Source organism: Rhinatrema bivittatum, chromosome 5 (assembly GCF_901001135.1).
Source record: "Rhinatrema bivittatum chromosome 5, aRhiBiv1.1, whole genome shotgun sequence".
In the NCBI taxonomy this organism is placed as follows: domain Eukaryota; kingdom Metazoa; phylum Chordata; class Amphibia; order Gymnophiona; family Rhinatrematidae; genus Rhinatrema; species Rhinatrema bivittatum.
In genome coordinates, this window is record NC_042619.1 from 129,380,337 (window position 1) to 129,399,275 (window position 18,939).

The 18,939-nt window shown below is 44.5% G+C and overlaps 1 long non-coding RNA gene across 1 annotated transcript; it reads left to right on the forward strand.

The window, feature by feature from the left end:
* Positions 1-5,086: 5,086 nt before the first annotated feature.
* LOC115091726 lies at positions 5,087-8,093 on the forward strand. Its single transcript, XR_003856803.1, has 3 exons — positions 5,087-5,400; positions 5,759-5,830; positions 7,963-8,093. It is a non-coding gene; the product is annotated as an uncharacterized LOC115091726 (long non-coding RNA).
* The last annotated feature ends 10,846 nt before the right edge of the window (positions 8,094-18,939 follow it).

Consider the following 18,939-nt stretch of genomic DNA (forward strand, 5'->3'; position numbering starts at 1 on the left):
CTCCGGAGCGCACTGTACTGTATCGGCCTGAAAGTAAGGATGATCAATCCTCATTGTAAAGCAGGTTATCCTGAGCTAAGACCCAGGAATAAGTCCCTACAACAGCTGTGGTCTGCTTTATTTATACAGGGAGGTAGTTACAAGTTGCCTTTCAGAGGAGCAATGAGTGGTACAAGTTCTCAGTTCATGCACAGAGCAAATCATATTGTCAGTTTTATATATCCCGTAGAGATCACAGGCTTCAGATTATTTCACTCCAAACAATCAGCTCACGGCCAGATTTAGGATTTATAGCTTGCAGCTGCTCGTAGCCTTCCAGAGAGGTGACAGATATTTCCTTTTCCTTACTATTAAAAACGTCTTTCTAGTATAACATTAACTTGGAGCCTTTTTGGATCCCGATTTCACAATTCAGTAGACAAATCATTGATTATCATATTCCTACTTCAGATAATTGATAGTACAGCTTCAGGATTTTAAAGCATTTTGCTTTTCTCCAGCCCAAGGAAAGGATCTTCTCTTTCCTTTTACATAGTAACATAGTGAATGACAACAGATAAAGACCAAAATAGTCCATCTAGTTTGCACAGCAAGGTTTGTTTTTTTTTAATTTAAATTTTAATGTTTTTTAAGGGCAGTAGCAACTGCCGCTCTGTGCAGGCTACCCCAAGCAGAAATGTAAACTTTAGGTGTAATAGTAAAATATTTCCGTTTGTTCATTTCCATTCTCTAGCCAGCAGGGAACCTCTGTGTTTGCCCCACGCTCTATTGAATTCCATTACCGTTCTTGTCCTCACTACCTTTTCCGGGAGGACATTCCATGCATCTGCAACCCTTTCCATGAAGAAATATTTCCTGACATTGTTTTTTGAGTCTTCCCTCTTGGATTTTCATATCACGACCCCTAATTTTGCAGCCTCCTTTCCATCAGAAAAGATTTGTTTTTTGTGCATCATTAATTCCTTTCAGGTATTTGAAGGTCTGAATCATATCTCCCCTGTCTCTTCTCTCTTCTAGGGTATACATATTAAATTCCTTAAGTCTCATCTCATATGTCTTTCCATATTGACCTCACACCATTTTGGTTGTTTTCCTCTAGACTGCTTCCATTCTCTCCTTATCCTGTTTGAGATTAGGTCTCTAGAACTGAACATAATATTCCAGGTGAGGCCTCAACCAAGGATCTGTACAGTGGCATTATCACCTCCTTTTTTCAGCTGGTTATGTCTCTTTCAATGCAGCGCAGCATCCCTCTGGCCTTAGCCATCGCCTTGTCACATTGCTTTGCCAGCTTCATATCATCAGACACTTCCACCCTAAGGTCTCTCTCCCAGTTCGTGCACATGAGCCTTTTGCCTCCCAATAACACAACTCCTTTCAATTGCCATACCCCAAATGTATTAGGGATGTGAATCGGGCTTCTGACGATTGAAAATATCGTCAATATTTTCAAAATCGTCAGAAATCGGGGGCTCACCCGAAACGATAGGAAAACCCCACAATATTGATCGTGGGGGTTCTCTTATCGTTTTGGGGGAGGGTGGGAAAAACGGCACACAAAAATAACCCCTAAACCCACCCCGACCCTTTAAAACTAATCCCTTTGCTTCCCCCACCCTCCCGACCCCCCAAAAAACATTTTACAGGTACCTGGTGGTCCAGTGGGGGTCCCGGGAGCGATTTCCCTCTCCCGGGCCATCAGCTGCCACTAATAAAAATGGCGCCGATGGCCCTTTGCCCTTACCATGTGACAGGGATTCACTGCCATTGGCCGGATACCCTGTCACATGGCGCGGGCCATCCAGTGCTCCCTCCATGTGACAGGGGCCGGCCAATGGCATGGATACCCTGTCACATGGAAAGGGCAAAGGCCATCGGCGCCATTTTATTAGTGGCAGCCGATGGCCCGAGAGCGGGAGATTGCTCACGGGACCCCCACTGGACCACTAGGTACCTGTAAAATGTTTTGGGGGGGGCCAGGAGGGTGGGGGAAGCAAAGGGATTAGTTTTAAAGGGTCGGGGTGGGTTTTTTGTTTATCGGTTCGGGCGCAGCCGATAAACAAAACCGCGATCGGGCCCGATGGAAAAAACCCCACATGTGAATCGGAACCGGAATCCGAACCGATTCCGGTTCCGATTCACATCTCTAAAATGTATGACTTTGCACTTCTTTGCATTCACTCCCAACTGCCAAACCTTCCACTTCTCCAGTTTTTGTAGGTCAATTCTCATACTTTCTATTCCATCAGGTGTGTCCACTGTGTTGCAGCTATTCGTGTCATCTGCAAAAAGACAAATTTTACAGTCACATTTGGCGGCTCACGGGATAGCTCCATGAGCCGCCGCACTTACCCCGACACCGCTGACAGGCCCCGCCCGACAGTTGCATGGCAGGAACGCTGAGCAATGTTGCCATCAGCCAAGATCTGCCTAAGGCACGCGCACACCCAATGTGCTGATTTTTAAAGGGTCCATGGCAGGAAAGTCCCTTTGGCACCCTTTGATGACATCAACAGCTCCTGCCTACATAAGCCTTGCTGGATTCTGCCCCAATGCCTCAGTAACAGATCCCCTGGTGTTCCTCTGGTAAAACCATGCCCAATAATGGTCTTATCTACTTTCATGTTTTCTAGTTCCACCAAAAAGTCTCTTCTATAAATGGAGATGCATCTACCCCACTCTCATCTGTACCCGTGCTAGTCAGCAACTGTCCTTCTCCAATGTCTTCCTTAATGAAAACCTAACTGAAATATTTGGGGGGGGGGGGGTTTGTATAATTTTTGTATTATTAATATGATTGGAAAGATTGAAATAACAAAAGAGCTGTAACTTAGTACAAATATGCGTGCAAAATACAAGAAATATATATCCCTTAACCCCACCCCAATCTTTCCATACCATTGCCCCAAGCTACATGGATTTCAATTCTATTTCAGTATATAACTGCTCCAAACAATCAGTTTAGTTACGGAAATGAAATTTCAAGTATCACCCTTCATATCGTGGGATTATATATTTATATCACAATATAGCATACTGCCATATAGCAGAATAATAATAATAATGATGAGAGTCCCATTATAGTATTATGTCCCTGTAGTAGAAGATGAACAACTCTTAACTTGAGTTATCTTGACATGTAGTTCCATTGGTAGCGTGGACAAGAAACCCTGCCATGTTTGCTGATGAAAGTATTGCTTCTTGTCAGATTTATCACCATCGATTTGCATTCCAGCAAGTATAATTCCAACATACTAAGTGGCCAAAGCCAGACTTGTTATATCTAGCCATTTTGCTAGGATAAGTTTCAAAGCAACTAGACAGCCTTTAATCAGGAAGAGCTTGGAAGAATTTCGTAATACACATTTCGAATCACTGTGACTTAAACAAAATGCAGCTGACCATGGGAAATTATCTTCAAGAACTTAGGTGAAAAATTCTAGCAGCTGTGCGCATGTTATAAAATCCAGGGTCGGTGCACGCATGGGGGTGCACACTTGTGCACCTTGCGCGCGCCGAGCCACGCAGCCTTCCTCCGTTCCCTCCGAGGCCGCTCCGAAATTGGAGCAGCCTTGGAGGGAACTTTCCTTCCACCCCCCCCCTCCACCTTCCCCTCCCTTCCCCTACCTAACCCACCCCCCAGCCCTACCTAACCCCCCCTTACCTTTAACTTAGAAGTTGCGTGTGCTGGCTGGCAGCTGGCCCGCGATCCCAGGCACAGCAGCAAATGGCTGCTGTGCCTGGAGGCTCTGGCCTTGCCCTTCCCCACCCCCGGACCACCCCACCCATGCCCCGCCCCCTTTTTCAATGCAAAATAGGCTATGCACGCGCAGGAGGGGTTTTAAAGGGTTACGCGCATATATTGCATGCGTAATGCTTTTAAAATCAGCCCCAATATTTAGAGTTGTTATGAAGATACTTATACATTCTTGAAATAGAGACTCTGGTTTTCTCAAAGAGATGAAAAAGACATTGGAAAGAGCCATTTCTAAATCCTCCATCATCTAAGGGTTTCAAATAAGTAAGAAAGTCGTTCTTCTGAAACTGTACATTTTGACAACAAAAAGGAAAAGAGTGAATTTCCCCTGATTATAAATTAATAAAAGATCATAAACTTGCAATTCCTTTGCCTTGCAAAACGGAGAATCTCTGGTTCACTGACCCTGGGAGAAATCATGGATTACCACAGAGGGGTAAACATTTTTGGTATTACTTCCCTTTGTCATTAATGGGACCTTATCTCCAACTGTCTATTTTTTTGTGAAAGTCTTGAATTATAGGGGAAATATTCATATTATACCATTTATTTGGATTACTATTAATTTTAATAAATATTTAATGGAATTCCTGGCCCACATTAAAGGGAAGTTAGGCCACGTTCTACTCAAGTGACCCTCTATATCTAATGCTTCTGTCTTAGACAAGTTTAATTTCAACCAAGAAAAGCTTCCAAAGCCATCTTTAATACTTAACACTATTGGTAAGGTATTTGTTGCATTTGTCAAAGTCATTAAGATGTCATCCGCAAACAGCATCAACTTTAAATCATCGTTACCTGAACAAACGCCAGTTACACGAACATCCTGCTTTATCTTGTGAATGAAAGGTTCTAATGTAAGTATAAATAGTAATGGGGATAGAGGGCAACTTTGCCAGGTTCCTCTCCCTAAGGTAAAAGTTTTTGAAATTGACCCATTTCCTGATCTAAAGGTTGTAGGACTTTTATAAAACAAATGAATAGCCACCATGATGGAACCTGTAAAACCAAATTTCTCCACGACACCATGTTGAAGGCTTTCTTTGCATTGAAACTCACCACCATAGGGTCCTTAGGTTTTATCTTCCTAAAGATCTCCAAAGCCAGCAGATTTTCTCCCTTAAACAAAAACTTTTTGTTCCAGGGAGATCAATTTTGGCATAATTAGCTTTAGACGTGTAGCTATTACCTTGAAATATATTTTGATATCCTGGTTCAATAATGTGTTGGGTCTATATTATGAACCATGATATGCCTGGTATAGGCAATACTACTATCGCTGCTACCTTCATAGTGTCAGACATACTCATTTTCTATGATATTAGTATACTACTGAGTCTTTAAGAGTCTTATAAAACAACAAAAAGAGTGGCTATCTGGAGACTTTCGGTTATGTGCTGATTCGAGCAGGAGGAGATTCCCTTGCACTCCTCTCTATAATTTATTTTTTCAAATATCCTGGTGTTTGTTGCAGCTCCTTTTTTACCATGTTGCAGTCTAAAGAAGCAGGAAGTCGTTCTATACCTTCGATGTGGGCCGAGGTATTCTGCAAAAAGAAAAAACGGTGCCCAAAGATACTGGCTAAATGTGCACCTCATGCAGAGGAGTCAACCTCTGAGGAGAGCGAGCCTCTGGAAAATCAGGTGGGTGACAACATGGTGTATGTCTCCCAACTTATAGAGCATTTTAAGGACAAGATTTCGAAGAAATTGGATGCCCAGCTGAGTATTATCGTGGAGAAAGTTGTGACCATGGTTTAATCGGTGTAGGACAATGCTCATAGAACTGAGGAAGCTGAGCACCAGATTCTCGAGGCTGAAATGTTGCTTACTTCAATTAGTGCTAAGGTAGATTGCCTGGATCACTTAACAGCCGCATTCTCAGACAAGATTGATGATCTTGAAAATAGATCTCGTTGCTGTGACATCAGATTTGTGGGCCTGACTAAGAAAACTGAAGGTACTGACATGGTTTGTTTTGTTTCAAAATGGCTGCCTGAAGTCCTGGATTTCCCTTGTCCTAAGAGCACAGTGAAACTCGACCGAGCGCATAGATCCTTGGCACCCATTCCAGGTAAGGGATTTCACCCACGATCTGTTATCATCAAAATCCATAATTTTGAGGATAAGTGGAAAATATTAAATGCAGCAAGGGAGGCGGGCTCACTTCAATTTCAGGGCAACACAATTATGATGTTTCCTGATTTTTCAAGGGATTACAAAAAAAAGCACCAGGAATTTGTTGATGTGAAGAAGAAGTTACAATGCCTAAATTTGAAGTATGCAATGATTTACCCTGCTAAGTTGAGGGTTTTTGTGGACGGCAAACCTCTACTTTTTGATACTGTAGCGGCTGTGGAAAAGTATCTCCAGATCTATTGTGTGGAAATGGCCGCTGAGGACTTTGTTTCTGTTTCACACTTTTTGCTCGTGGCTACACCTCTGAAATGGATGGGAGTTCTTGGGTGATTGTTACATGCTGCTTCGTTTGACTGCTTGTGGCTTTCTTCCTGGTGACCCTTCATAGCTCCAAAACCTGTGTCCACTACAAAATCTGAGTGGTCCCTTTTTCTCTTTATTTCTCCTGGTGTTATTCTGTGCACTTAACTTGCTGAGCAGTTGTATTTTGTTCTGTCCTGCTACAGTATGGAAGAGGAATACTGGGGAATGCAGTTGTGAACTTTTATTTTTCTTGAATTACTCAAGGGTAATTTTCATGGCTGTCTTGCAAGCTTTTGAAGAAATGTGGATGTTCCTGGATCTTTATTTGCTTTTGCCACTTTTGAGAATTTTCTATTTTGCTGGAATGCAATTGAGCTTTCTGTGATTCCTATTCTGGATTCTAGCTTTATGGACCTCCGATCCTATGCAGAGACTGAAATGGCTCAGGAATATAGACACATTTATTTGGTTATTTTTTTCTTCTGTACTTTCTAAGTTCAGTGCATGCTGGACATAATTGTTGCTTTTTGATTATTTGAGGATGGAACTGGTTTGGGTCATTGGAAGAATGCTCTTTTTCTGCTGTAGGGAAGTCTAGATTTTTGAGGTTTTTTTCTACTGGGCTTATCTGATCTCAGCGGTTGTCCCAACGGAAAGTTCCTCAGTATTGTGGGTCTTTGGTGGGTGGGAGGGCTAGGGGTGGGGGATTGGGTAGTTTGGTTGGGGTGGTTATTGACCTTCTGGTTCTTGAAGGACTAAGTTGGGGTAATTGGGGGGAAGTTCTTGGAATAGTTGGGGTTATGGAGCATACTCTAATAATGTTTGTCCTTTGGTTTTTAATTTGATAAACAGAGTGTACTTTCTAGTAAGACATCGGAGGGCCTTTGTTCCTCTTATTATCAAGGTTTATACTTGTTTGCCTGGGATATGCCATTGCACTTCTGGTTGGGATATTTGCTCTATTGTAATGGTGGTTGGGATCCCATAATAAACCTGGTTAAATGTGTTTCCCTGATTGTCAGGGGCCTGTATTCCCCCATTAAAAGAAAATGAGTACTGCAGTTTGCCCGTAGGGCTGATGCATATATTTTATTACTCCAGGAGACCCATCTGACAAATTCAGAGCATGCCAAATTAAAACAAGGGTGGGTTGGTCTAGTATATTTTTCTTCATATAATACCAGGAGTAAAGGGGCTTGTATTTTAATTGACAAACAACTTCCTTTAGTTGTGCATCATCAGTGTGTAGAAACTGAAGGAAGATATGACATTTTGGACTGCACTTTACACTCTACCAACTTCACGCTGGTTAACATGTATGGCCCTAATTTTGGTCACGTGGAATTCTATGCAACGTTAATGGATAGTATAGCAATGTTTGGATACACTAACCTCTGTATAGGTGGTGACCCCTCACTGGACAAAATCTCTCACCTGAGACTGGGGTCCCCTAGTACTCCTAGTACTTGAGGCTTGATAGACACCTTTTATCTCACCAATATTTGGTGCTTGCAACATCCTACTGAGCGTGACTATACCTATTACTCCTCGCACCATAATATGTACAGTCGATTGGACTATTTCCTGTGTATCCCTCAGTTTGTGTCTTGAGTTCAAGATAGTAAAATCTTAACATCTATGTTAATAGATCATGCTCTAGTGGAAATCTCTATAAATATAGGCTTATATATGTTATGTCCGTTGATCGGCGATGGCTGTGACCGTGTCTACTCACGTCCTGCACCGTTCTGTTTCCCTCTCCAGGTCTGCTCACAGCGCGGGCCAGTCTCTGCTGCCACGTTCCCCATGGCTCCTCATGGCAGTCGAGACGCCGCCACCTTCCATGCCAACTCTGGCCTTCCTAGGTGCGCGTGCATGCCACCGGACTCTCTTTAAAGTCCCTTCAGCACGAACCTCGGGGGCGTCCCAGATTGATGATGTCCCTGCATCAGAGTACTTAAGCTCCACCTTCGCTCCCAGCTAGCCAACTTGGCAACGAGTTCCATTTCTACTCTATGAGCTCCTTTCTCCATCTATCCTGTGGTGATGCTACTGGACCTTCCTGGACTGGACCCTGCCTGGTTCCCGCTCCTCAGGGGCAGTGTGCGCACTGTAGGGTAGATCTTAAAAAAATACGCGATCACGTAATTTTGTTCGTGCATCAGGCGCGAACAAAAGTACGCTGGATTTTATAAGATACGCGCGTAGCTGCGCGTATCTTATAAAATCCGGGGTTGGCGCGCACAAGGGGGTGCACATTTGTGCAACCTGCGCGCGCCGAGCCCAGCGCGCGCTACCTGTTCCCTCCGCCCTCCCCCCACCTTCCCCTCCCTTCCCCACCCCCCCGGCCCTATTTAACCCCTCCCCTACCTTTGTCGGCAAAGTTACACTGAAAGCAGGCGTAACTTTGCGCGCGCCGGCCGGCAGCCCCGCTCTGTGTTCCGGTCCCGGGGGCTGGTCCGGAGGCCTCGACCATGCCCCCAGGCCGGCACCACGCCCCCGGGCCCACCCCTGAAACACTGCGGCACACCCCTGAAACGCCGCGTCATTTTGGGAACGCCCCCGGCACGCCCCCTCCCCGCCCCTTTTCCAAAGCCCCGGGACTTACGCGCGCCGGCGGCCTATGCAAAATAGGTGCGCCGGCGTGCGCAGGCCTTTTAAAATCCACCCCTGTATGAGGACATTGTCTTCTGGCCTCCCCTGCTCCTCGGGCTGGCCCTGTGCCCTCCAGAAGTCCTAACCTGCTGGCTCCCCACTCCTCGGGGCCGCCTCTGAGCCACACCTTCACCACTTGGGAGTTCTATCTCTGTGCTTCCCCGTTCCTCAGGGCATTGCCTACATTCTATACTAAGACTGTCAGTGCTTCCCTGCTCCTTGGGGAACTGTCTACGTTCTATACAGAGACTCTCAGTGCTTACCTGCTCCTCGAGGTGGTGTCTACATTCTACACTTGGGACTGCCAGTGCTTCCCTTCTCCTCGGGGCAGTACCCTTTATTCTACTACCGGTCTCCACCAGTGCCTCCCGCTCCTCAGGGTGGTGTCTACATTCTACACTCGGGACTACCAGTGCTTCCCCGCTCCTCGGGGCAGGTCCCTTGATTCTACTACCAGTCTCTGCCGGCAACTCCCACTCCTCGGGCTGTCCTACGTCATCATCCGGAGACCTGACTCGGGCTTCCCCGCTCTGCAGGTTTGCCTACGTCATCGTATCAGTACCTCCTTCGCTGCGCAGCTTCGCCCCTCGGGGTTGCCTCTTTGGAATCCCTCCTGCATGTGCTCCCCGCTCCGCGGGCCTGCCTAGCACCATCCCCTTCGGAGGTCTCTACCCAGGTTCTGATCTTCAGTCAGCCTATGAACTGTGGGGATCCCTGCCAGCTGTGTCTCTCACCCTGCTCCTCAGGACCTCTCCACAGTTTCTCCCAGAGCTCTCCAGTGTGCCTGACCTTGCCTCCCAACGGTGTAAACCTGTGGGCCAAGGGTCCACAAACCCACTAACCATTACATTTGAAGCCTCAGACTTTCCGTTGGCACAGAACAAAACTATTTTGGGCAACACACACTTCCCCACCCTGATGAGGGAAATGATCTCAATGTCTATAACCCAGAAGCGGAATACACTCCTTTATTGCATTGGGAGACTTTTAAAGCTTGTTTGCATGGGGAGTTAATTAGTTATGCATGTTTTTTCAAGAAAGAAAATAAAAAGAAGGTAAAAGAGCTTACCGCCCGAATTGCACTTTTAGAGGCGCAACATAAACTTGATTGTTTGGCCAAAACTTACAAACAATTAGAAGTTTGTAGACAAGATTTGAAGTCGTTGGAGGTGGGTAAGGTTGAAAGGGCCCTTAGGTTCACAAAACTTAAGTTTTATCAACATGGGGATAAAGCTGGTGCCTTTTTACCCTGTCATATTGCCTTACTGCATCTTATTCTACTATATGTTGACCACTGTGTTTGTTTGGTACGATGGGGATTCTAAGGTGCTTCATATTATTATCCACTTTTGTACGTATTTCATGATTCATGCTGTGTTGTGTTCCTCATTATAAATAAAAAGTTATTTTAAATAAAGACTTAAAGCAGACCCATGGAGAATTACCTGGAAGAAAGTATGAAAACATATGTTTAATAGTACCCTAACAACACAAATGTAACTATCATTTAGTCTTTGAATTTCAGAAATAAGAAATGGCCTGATCATTTAATTTTTAGCCCTTCTTTACAGTATGTATACTGCAAATTACCTTATGTGCCCGACCATGTCCATCACTGTCATTTTTCAACTGCACAAGCAAGGAAAGTTACTCCTGTAACAGGAAAGCGATGTATGCAAGTTGGGTAGAAACTCACAGACTGAACGTGCATGGGAGTTTGATGAGGGTCCCCGGAAGAGGGTGAAAACGGGGATCGGGTTTGCCTCCTGCTAGTTGCTGGGTTGCTGGAAGACCAAGTGATGATGGCCTAGAAGTGCAGGAGATGCACATGTGCACTGGAAAAGGAGTTAGCACCATCCCAGCAGGTAACAAGGAGGGAAGCATGAAGCTGCCACATCTGCGCAGAGAGCAAGAGTGGGAGTAGAAAAGAACCGCTGCCATGGGAAGACAGAGAGGCTATAATGGCAGTTCCATCTCCACTGCAAATCTTTTTCAGCCAGCTGTGCCAGTTACCCAGTGCTCCATCTGCCATGGGAGGTCCAGGGAAGAGACAGAGCTCATGAATGTAGGTGATGTAGCCCAGCTGGCTGGGGACCTCTCTACTGTCTTTTTCTTTCTTACCTTGGAGGTAGGAAAGAGACTCAAGTTGGAGGAAAGCAAACCCCCCCAATCCCTACCCTTTATACTCTGCCTCAATGTAAAAAACACCTTTGGAAATTTCATATACTCCATGGCATACATCTTTCCAATCTTGTCTTGCATGACAACATTTGTTTATGATGACAAGTCAACATATTTGTTCAGCTAAATATTCCTTATGGTACATTCCTTGCATTTGAAACATGGGTGGTACCTAGCATATATCTAATTTGTTTTTCCGTTTTTGCATTCCTCTAGTCCAGAGACTATATTGTCTCAGGGAAAACTCATTATAGACATCAAGTCAACAAACTTCTGAAGACAGAACAACAATATCTGATAATGCTGTATGATGAAATCACTAATTATTATGATCTTTACAAAGATCAAGAAAAAACTTGACCCAAATATTTTACAGTGTATATGGGAGTGAATTCAAGAGAATGCAATGTCTTGCTACCTCATTTAGTCACTGATTATAGATTCCACCCACACAGTTAATCATATCTTCTCTCTGCTTGCTATACATATTGTTCTGATTCCTTTCAATCTAATGTATCAGGAAAAAGCATTGCACAATTATGCTGTTATTTTATTATGTTTTGGTATATGATATGGACAGTTTTCAGAGGCTCTATCGAGTTTCCCTTTGAATATTCCCTTCTCTAGTGAGGTCTGCAGGTACATAAGTACCCAAAGAGTTTGCAGGTGCAAGCTCCCCAGCAGGGCAGTACACACAGGGAGTTACAAATAAACTCCGGTGTGTTCTATGCCAAGAGGACCCTGATGTTGCTCTGTTCTTGGTGCTGACCCTTTTTGCTGCACTTGGGGGGGGGGGGGGGGCATAGGCATAGTTAGGAGAGGCATGGGGGCAGTTCCCCCTCAAATGCTGTAGGCAAAAGTGATGAATTGGGCCTATATGCCCACCAACCAAAAATGTCAGCAGTGGCTTCAGCTGGTCTGAGTTCCCTCAGTGTGTGTCAGCAATCTCAACCATACCCTTCCACTAATAGTGATGTTAGTGTAGTGTCAGTGTGTTAGGGAGGTAGACCACTCCCCCATTAGGAGGGGTTGTAAGTCTGAATAAAAAGGGTTGCACCCATGTGATGCATCAGAGATTCGGAGTAAGGATTCCAAGAACTGGAGTTCTGCAGGAAATCCATCTCCCCATGGAGTAAAGAGAGTGGCCTTTATCCCAACCCAAGGGAAGTGCTGGAGGAGAAGTGTTACTGCTTAGGGAAGGGAGCTGGGACCTAGGGAAGAGGTTGGCCAGATCTTACTTGGAGGAAGGTGAAAGGAGGCTGGGAGAAGAAAAAGGAAAGTTTGGGATTCTAAGGTATGCTGCGGGAAATGTTGCTATAGAAGTTCTGAGTCTGAGGAGTCCAAGGAAGTTCTTCAGAGTCTGGTAATTGACTGTACTGGGTAAGGTATAAAGAAGAAACAGCCTGCCCTGGGAGAATCCAAGAGTTGCTGATTGACTCAACAAATCAGCCAAAGGCCCAAATAAGGCACAGAAGTGAGAGAGGGAAGAGTAGATATGAAGATCTACTTTCCCAAAAGGTACTGGGAGGGCCCATGGAGGAAGGGTACCTGTCCATAAGAGCTGACTTCTTTAGGAAAGTTTGTGAAGTGTAAGAAGACACTAAATTTGTGTTTTTGAACTGTGGACTTTGTGTTACTATTGGAGCACTATCAATTAGTATACTGTTTTTTGGACTTTTGATTTTCTGCCATTTGTGCCAGTAAAGACATATTTAGAAAAACAGACCTGGAGCCAGAGTGGTGATTTTGGAAGTGACTGGACTGGTGTACAGAAAAACCCAAAGTGAGAAAACCCTAAGGGCCTTAGAAAGTACCTATTTCTCCACCCCACCCTGGTGTGGGAACCCCAGTAGATCATGGGGCTTCCATGGTCTGTGACCCTCCCCATGTGCCTCCAGGCCCAAGATCTGACTGGGATGGGGGTCTACATATCTGAGGTAATGGAGGATGAAGTGACTTGCCCAAGATGACAAGGAGTGTCAGCAGGAGATGCAGGATTTGAACCCTAGCTTCCCTGGTTCTCAGTACACTGCTCTAACCACTAAGTTAGAAGGTTGTATCTGTAGGCAGCGCTGAAGCTGTGAAAAACATTTCCCTTCCCATCCTAAACCTGATGATCAGCTTGGTTATGTGCTTTTTCCTAGAGTTCAACTGCATCATACTAACCAGTATCTTTTTCTCTCCCAAAGTTTGTCCCATTTTCTTTTACAAGATAATTATGGTTGTTTTCATGACCATTTTTCCATTGGCAAAATGTTCCATTATTTCTCCATTTGTCTGTAACCCCTGGGCTGATGTCCTCAATGAGGAGTTCAAAAGTATACTTCAGTTTCAAGGGTTTACTCTGTTCACACCTCTCATACTTTATGCTTCTCTCTCTTTACAGGATTCCCAGTCAGGGGTGGGAGACTCATCTCCAAGGCCCCGGGCATTGTATTAACAGTCTTAAAGCTTACAGTAATACTCACGCAGGACAATGAGTGTGGTGCCAACATAGCTTTTCCGATAACACTGGCTTACAGCCAAAATGCTTCTGAAATGAATGAGGTCAAACTTTACTAAATCTGGGTCACTGAGAGTGAAAATGATGCTTACAGTTGTTGATTGGCTTTATTTTCAAGATATGCTACTGGGTCAGTATATACAACCTCTGACTTGGGAATTACAGAGGATAAATGAGTAAAGAAGGACCAGAGGCAGCATGGATTCACCAGGGGAAGATCCTGTCAGACAAATCTGATTGACTTTTTGACTGGGTAACCAAGGAATTGGATCAAGGAAGAGCGCTCGATGTCATCTACTTGGATTTCAGCAAAGCTTTTGATACGGTCCCGCACAGGAGACTGGTGAATAAAATGAGAAGCTTAGGAGTGAGTGCCGAGGTGGTGACCTGGATTGCAAACTGGTTGACGGACAGAAGACAATGTGTGATGGTAAATGGAGCTCTCTCTGAAGAGAGGGAGGTTTTAAGTGGTTACCACAAGGATCGGTGTTGGGACCGGTCCTGTTCAATATATTTGTGAGCGACATTGCGGACGGGATAGAAGGTAAGGTTTGTCTTTTTGCGGATGACACTAAGATTTGCAACAGAGTGGATACGCCGGAAGGAGTGGAGAGAATGAGACGGGATTTAAGGAAGCTGGAAGAGTGGTCGAAGATATGGCAGCTGAAATTCAATGCCAAGAAGTGCAGAGTCATGCATATGGGGAGTGGAAATCCGAATGAACTGTATTCGATGGGGGGAGAAGGGCTGATGTGCACAGAGCAGGAGAGAGACCTTGGGGTGATAGTGTCTAATGATATGAAGTCTGCGAAACAATGCAACAAGGCGATAGCAAAAGCCAGAAGAATGCTGGGCTGCATAGAGAGAGGAATATCGAGTAAGAAAAGGGAAGTGATTATCCCCTTGTACAGGTCCTTGGTGAGGCCTCACCTGGAGTACTGTGTTCAGTTCTGGAGACCGTATCTACAAAGAGACAAGGACAAGATGGAAGCGGTACAGAGAAGGGCGACCAGGAAGGTGGAGGGTCTTCAACGGATGACATACGAGGAGAGATTGAACAATCTAAATATGTACTCCCTGGAGGAAAGGAGGAGCAGGGGCGATATGATTCAGACTTTCAGATACTTGAAAAACGTTAATGATCCAAAGACAACGACAAACCTTTTCCGTCGGAAAAAAATCAGCAGAACCAGAGGTCACGAGCTGAGGCTCCAGGGAGGAAGACTAAGAACCAATGTCAGGAAGTATTTCTTCACAGAAAGGGTGGTGGATGCCTGGAATGCCCTTCCGGAGGAAGTGGTGAAGTCTAAAACTGTGAACGACTTCAAAGGGGCATGGGATAAACACTGTGGATCCATCAAGTCTAGAGGGCGTGAATAAAGAGGAGGCATTCAAACACTGCACGGAGCGGCAGTAGCCACAGAGGCATTCAAACACTACACGGAGCGGCAGTAGCCACAGAGGCATTCACGGAGCGGGATGCCAGTGGCCAGTAGTTGGTGTTCCACCTTCACGGAGCGGAAGGATGGAGTGCTGATATCTCAAAAAAAAAAAAAATAAAAAATAAAAACAGGGGTGGGTAAGAGTATGGGGTAAGGGTGTGGCCTGCTTGTTACAGCGGTTGCTACCCCTAATTGATTAGGGCTGGAGGGTACTGGAAGCCAATAGTAACAGGTGGGAGAGAAAAAAAGGGGAAAAAATGGATAAAGTGCATAGCTTGCTGGGCAGACTAGATGGGCCGTTTGGTCTTCTTCTGCCGTCATTTCTATGTTTCTATGTAAGGGAAAGGATCTCAAATTAAACCAGAAATGACTAACATTCACCTTTGACTAAACCTATGAATAAATCTATTTCTGGGTTTGTATGGCAAGGAAAAGACTGCGTAGAAAGCCTTACAGTTAGTGGTAACACATTTTCTCAGAAACAAGGCAGAGTTGGTGGAAAACTCCTCAGTACAAAAGCCTTGGCTGCAACATATCACTAATGATACATTTTTTGCATTCATCTAAATTTTTTTCCACCAAACTACACAGCAGTGACCATTGAGCATGGCGATTGATTGCACCAGGACATTGCAGCAATGGGAAAACGGTATCAGGACAAATGGAGCCCATTAATGCTTACAGACTATTGCTGGACAGGGACAAGAGATGTTGCATTTAATGAATTCAAAGGGCAAGCCACTGAATAAGGTCTAAAATAGGTATGATATATAGAGGCCAATATTCAAAGCTGGCCGTTTAAGTAACTTAGCCGGATATAACGTATCCACCTAAGTTACGATGTGTATTCAGCAGCACGGTGATGCCGCTGATTATATGCACGCACTTTGATGGATGTCTACCTGGCTAAGCTTAGACCTGCTCTATGAGGCGCCTAAACTTAGACCTACATTTACATGCCTAACGCCAAATAGTGGTTAAGCATATAAGTTATATGTCTAACTTGCTCCACCCCCACTCTGCCCAGTGCAAGCCCACTTTTTTTGTGAGTACATTTTAGGTGTACAAGAGACATGTTAGGCTGAACATGGGCACATACTTAGCTGCACAAGTCCCGCTTATTCGGATAAATAGTGCTGAATGCGCTTTGAATATTGACCTCATACATAATAGTTTTTCAACTTTTATTTCTGATTTATATTCTGCTTTTTGGCACATCAAAGTGGATTACATTCAGGTACTGTAGGTATTTCCCTATCCCCAGAGGGCTTACAATCTGTTTTTATTTCTATAATCCTTTTGCTGATTTAATTTCTAAAGTTTTACATACCTAATATAGCAGATAGATAATCCGGCTATAACAATTACCTCCACCCCGAAAAAATCTAACACAAAAAAGGGGGTAAATCTATCAATCTTAAGCAATTATTTCACCATACATATCAAACAGACATTTAATATTTGATAAAAACACTTTTAATATTTTATTACAATAAAAAACATTGCAGATAAATTCTTATTTTCATACAGACAATATTGTGTTCATACAAATATTGTTACAAATCAATTAGACATATACTTATATACAAGATATAGTGTTCATATAGACATCATTACCCACCAATTAACCATCCCATCAATAAAATCAACATTCTCTCAAAAATACTAACATTCACAAAAATGGCTCAAGCCACCCTACACATACATCACACACCAAAAAACTAATCTCACAAATCAAAAAACAGAGAAACATTCCTAACACAGCATTACTCCATTTCATAGAAACGCTGACAATAGATGATATTCGGGGGCTTCCGAGATAATTTTGCAGACCAGCTTCTAAATGCAAGGTAATATCCCAATATCTCTCCCCAAGAAGGGTTTACATATTCAAAGTGTTATGCTGATTTCCCTATACTGATGTCATGACAGGGGCCCATGTTTCGCCTCGTTCAAAAGACTGCTTCAGGAGAATATACGTTCCTATATAATAGATCACAACCTTCCTATCTACCACAGCTCCGCAAGAGCCATCTCAATGCATCTCTAAAAGAAAACATGTTTTTTTCACAAATAATTGAACCTCATCATTTCAATGTTTCTCTATTTTTTATTTGTGAGATTAGTTTTTAATGAATGTTTGGTGTGTGATGTATGTGTGGCAGTAGCGACATGACCTCTCCTTCTTCCTGCCTATGAAGTCCGGAAGAGGAAGTGGTGTAGGGTTTGCCCACGCATATGCGGGAAGAAGGAGATGTGATGCTGCTGTCAGAAGTAGGAGCAGCATCAGCCCTGGGCCTGATTAATCAGCAGGAGGATCAGTGCAGGCCCAGAGCAAGAAGAGAAGCAGCTGGTGGTGAGGAGCAGGAGGCAGAGCAGTGTCAACACCTGCAGCCTATGGGACATTTCCGTTTTCTTGGTGCTAAGGGGCTGGAGGAGGCTGTTGCCTCTTGAGCTTCTGGTGGGGGGGAGGGGGAATGTGAGTTAATGTGAGACAACATATGTGTGTGTGTGTGTGTGTGTATGTATGTATGTATGTGCAAGACAAAGTGTATGTGTATTTACTTTAAGAATATAAGAACATTAGAAATTGCCATACTGGAGTCACACCAAGTGTCCATCAAGCCCACCATCCTATTTCTAACAGTGGCAAATCCAGGCTACAAGTACCTGGCAGGTACCCAAACACTAAGTAGATCCCATGCTACTGATGCCAGTAATAGTAGTTGCTATTCCCTAAGTCAACTTGATTAATAGCAAGAACTTATCCAAACCTTTTTTAAACCCAGCTACACTAACTGGACTAACCACATCCTATGGCAACAAATTCCAGGGCTTAATTGTGCATTGAGTGAAAAAACGTTTCTCCTATTAGTTTTAAGTGTGCTACTGGCTAACTTTATGGAGTGCCCCCTAGTCTTTTATCAAATAGTTTTGTTCTTCTGTGCTTTTTTTAATTAATAGAAAAATCTAAGCCATAACAGGACCCAGAGCGAGAAATTAAGGCCCCACTGGATCCTTCACAGGTTCATAGAAGGAGAGTGAGAGAACCAAGGGAAAGGTGGATGGGGGAGGAGGGGGTGCTAAAGGTCTGGGGGAAAAGAGTGGTGAGAGAGCTAAGGGGTTAAGTGGGTAAAGGGAGTTGCTTGAGAGGCACATGGGAAAGGGTAGAGAAGATGCGTCAGAGTCTGAGGGTGAGAGAGGTGGGTGGTGTATGACAGAGCTGGGGGTGTAGCTGCAATTCAAAAGAGCTAGGAGAGTGGAGAGAGTGAGAGAAAGCTGCGGATGGAGTGGATTTGGATTTTGGATTTAATTGTTCACCTTTCTAAACCAGTGCTTAAGATGAGTTACAATTCAAATACAGTAGGTAGTTCCCTGCCCCAGAGGGTTTATAATTAAAGTTAGCCCTTGAGGCAGTGGAGGGTGGTATGACTTGCCGAAGGAGCATCCATGGGAGAAACAAGATTTTGAACCCTGGCTTCCCTAGTTTTTAATCTGCTGCTCTAGTCACTGGACCACTCCTGCAAGATGACCAGTCTTGTTGATTGGGGGGGGGGGGGGGGGGCGTGTAAAAGAGAACAGGAGGTGATGGTGGGGCAGGGTGTGAGAAAGGAAACCAGAGGTGATGATTTTCAAAGTGAAAGAGAGTTAGACGTAGTGACTAGGAGAAGGATAGGTAAGGGAGAAGTGGAAGGTGTGTGAGAGAGAGACAGAGCTGATGATGAGGGTATATGTGTGTGTGCGAGAGAGAGAGAGGGAGAGCCAGAGGGGAGGGGAGGGGGAGGGAGGATGATAGAGAGCCTGAGATGGCAGTCGGGTGTATGTGTGAAGGAAAGCTTGAAATAGGAATGGGGATAAAGGGGATGTGAGCGAGCCAGAGGGGTGGGGAGGGTGTGTGAAAAAACCAAAGAAGGGTGATGAGGAGGCTGGGGTGGAGGTGGGTGGAATGAGAGAGCCAGA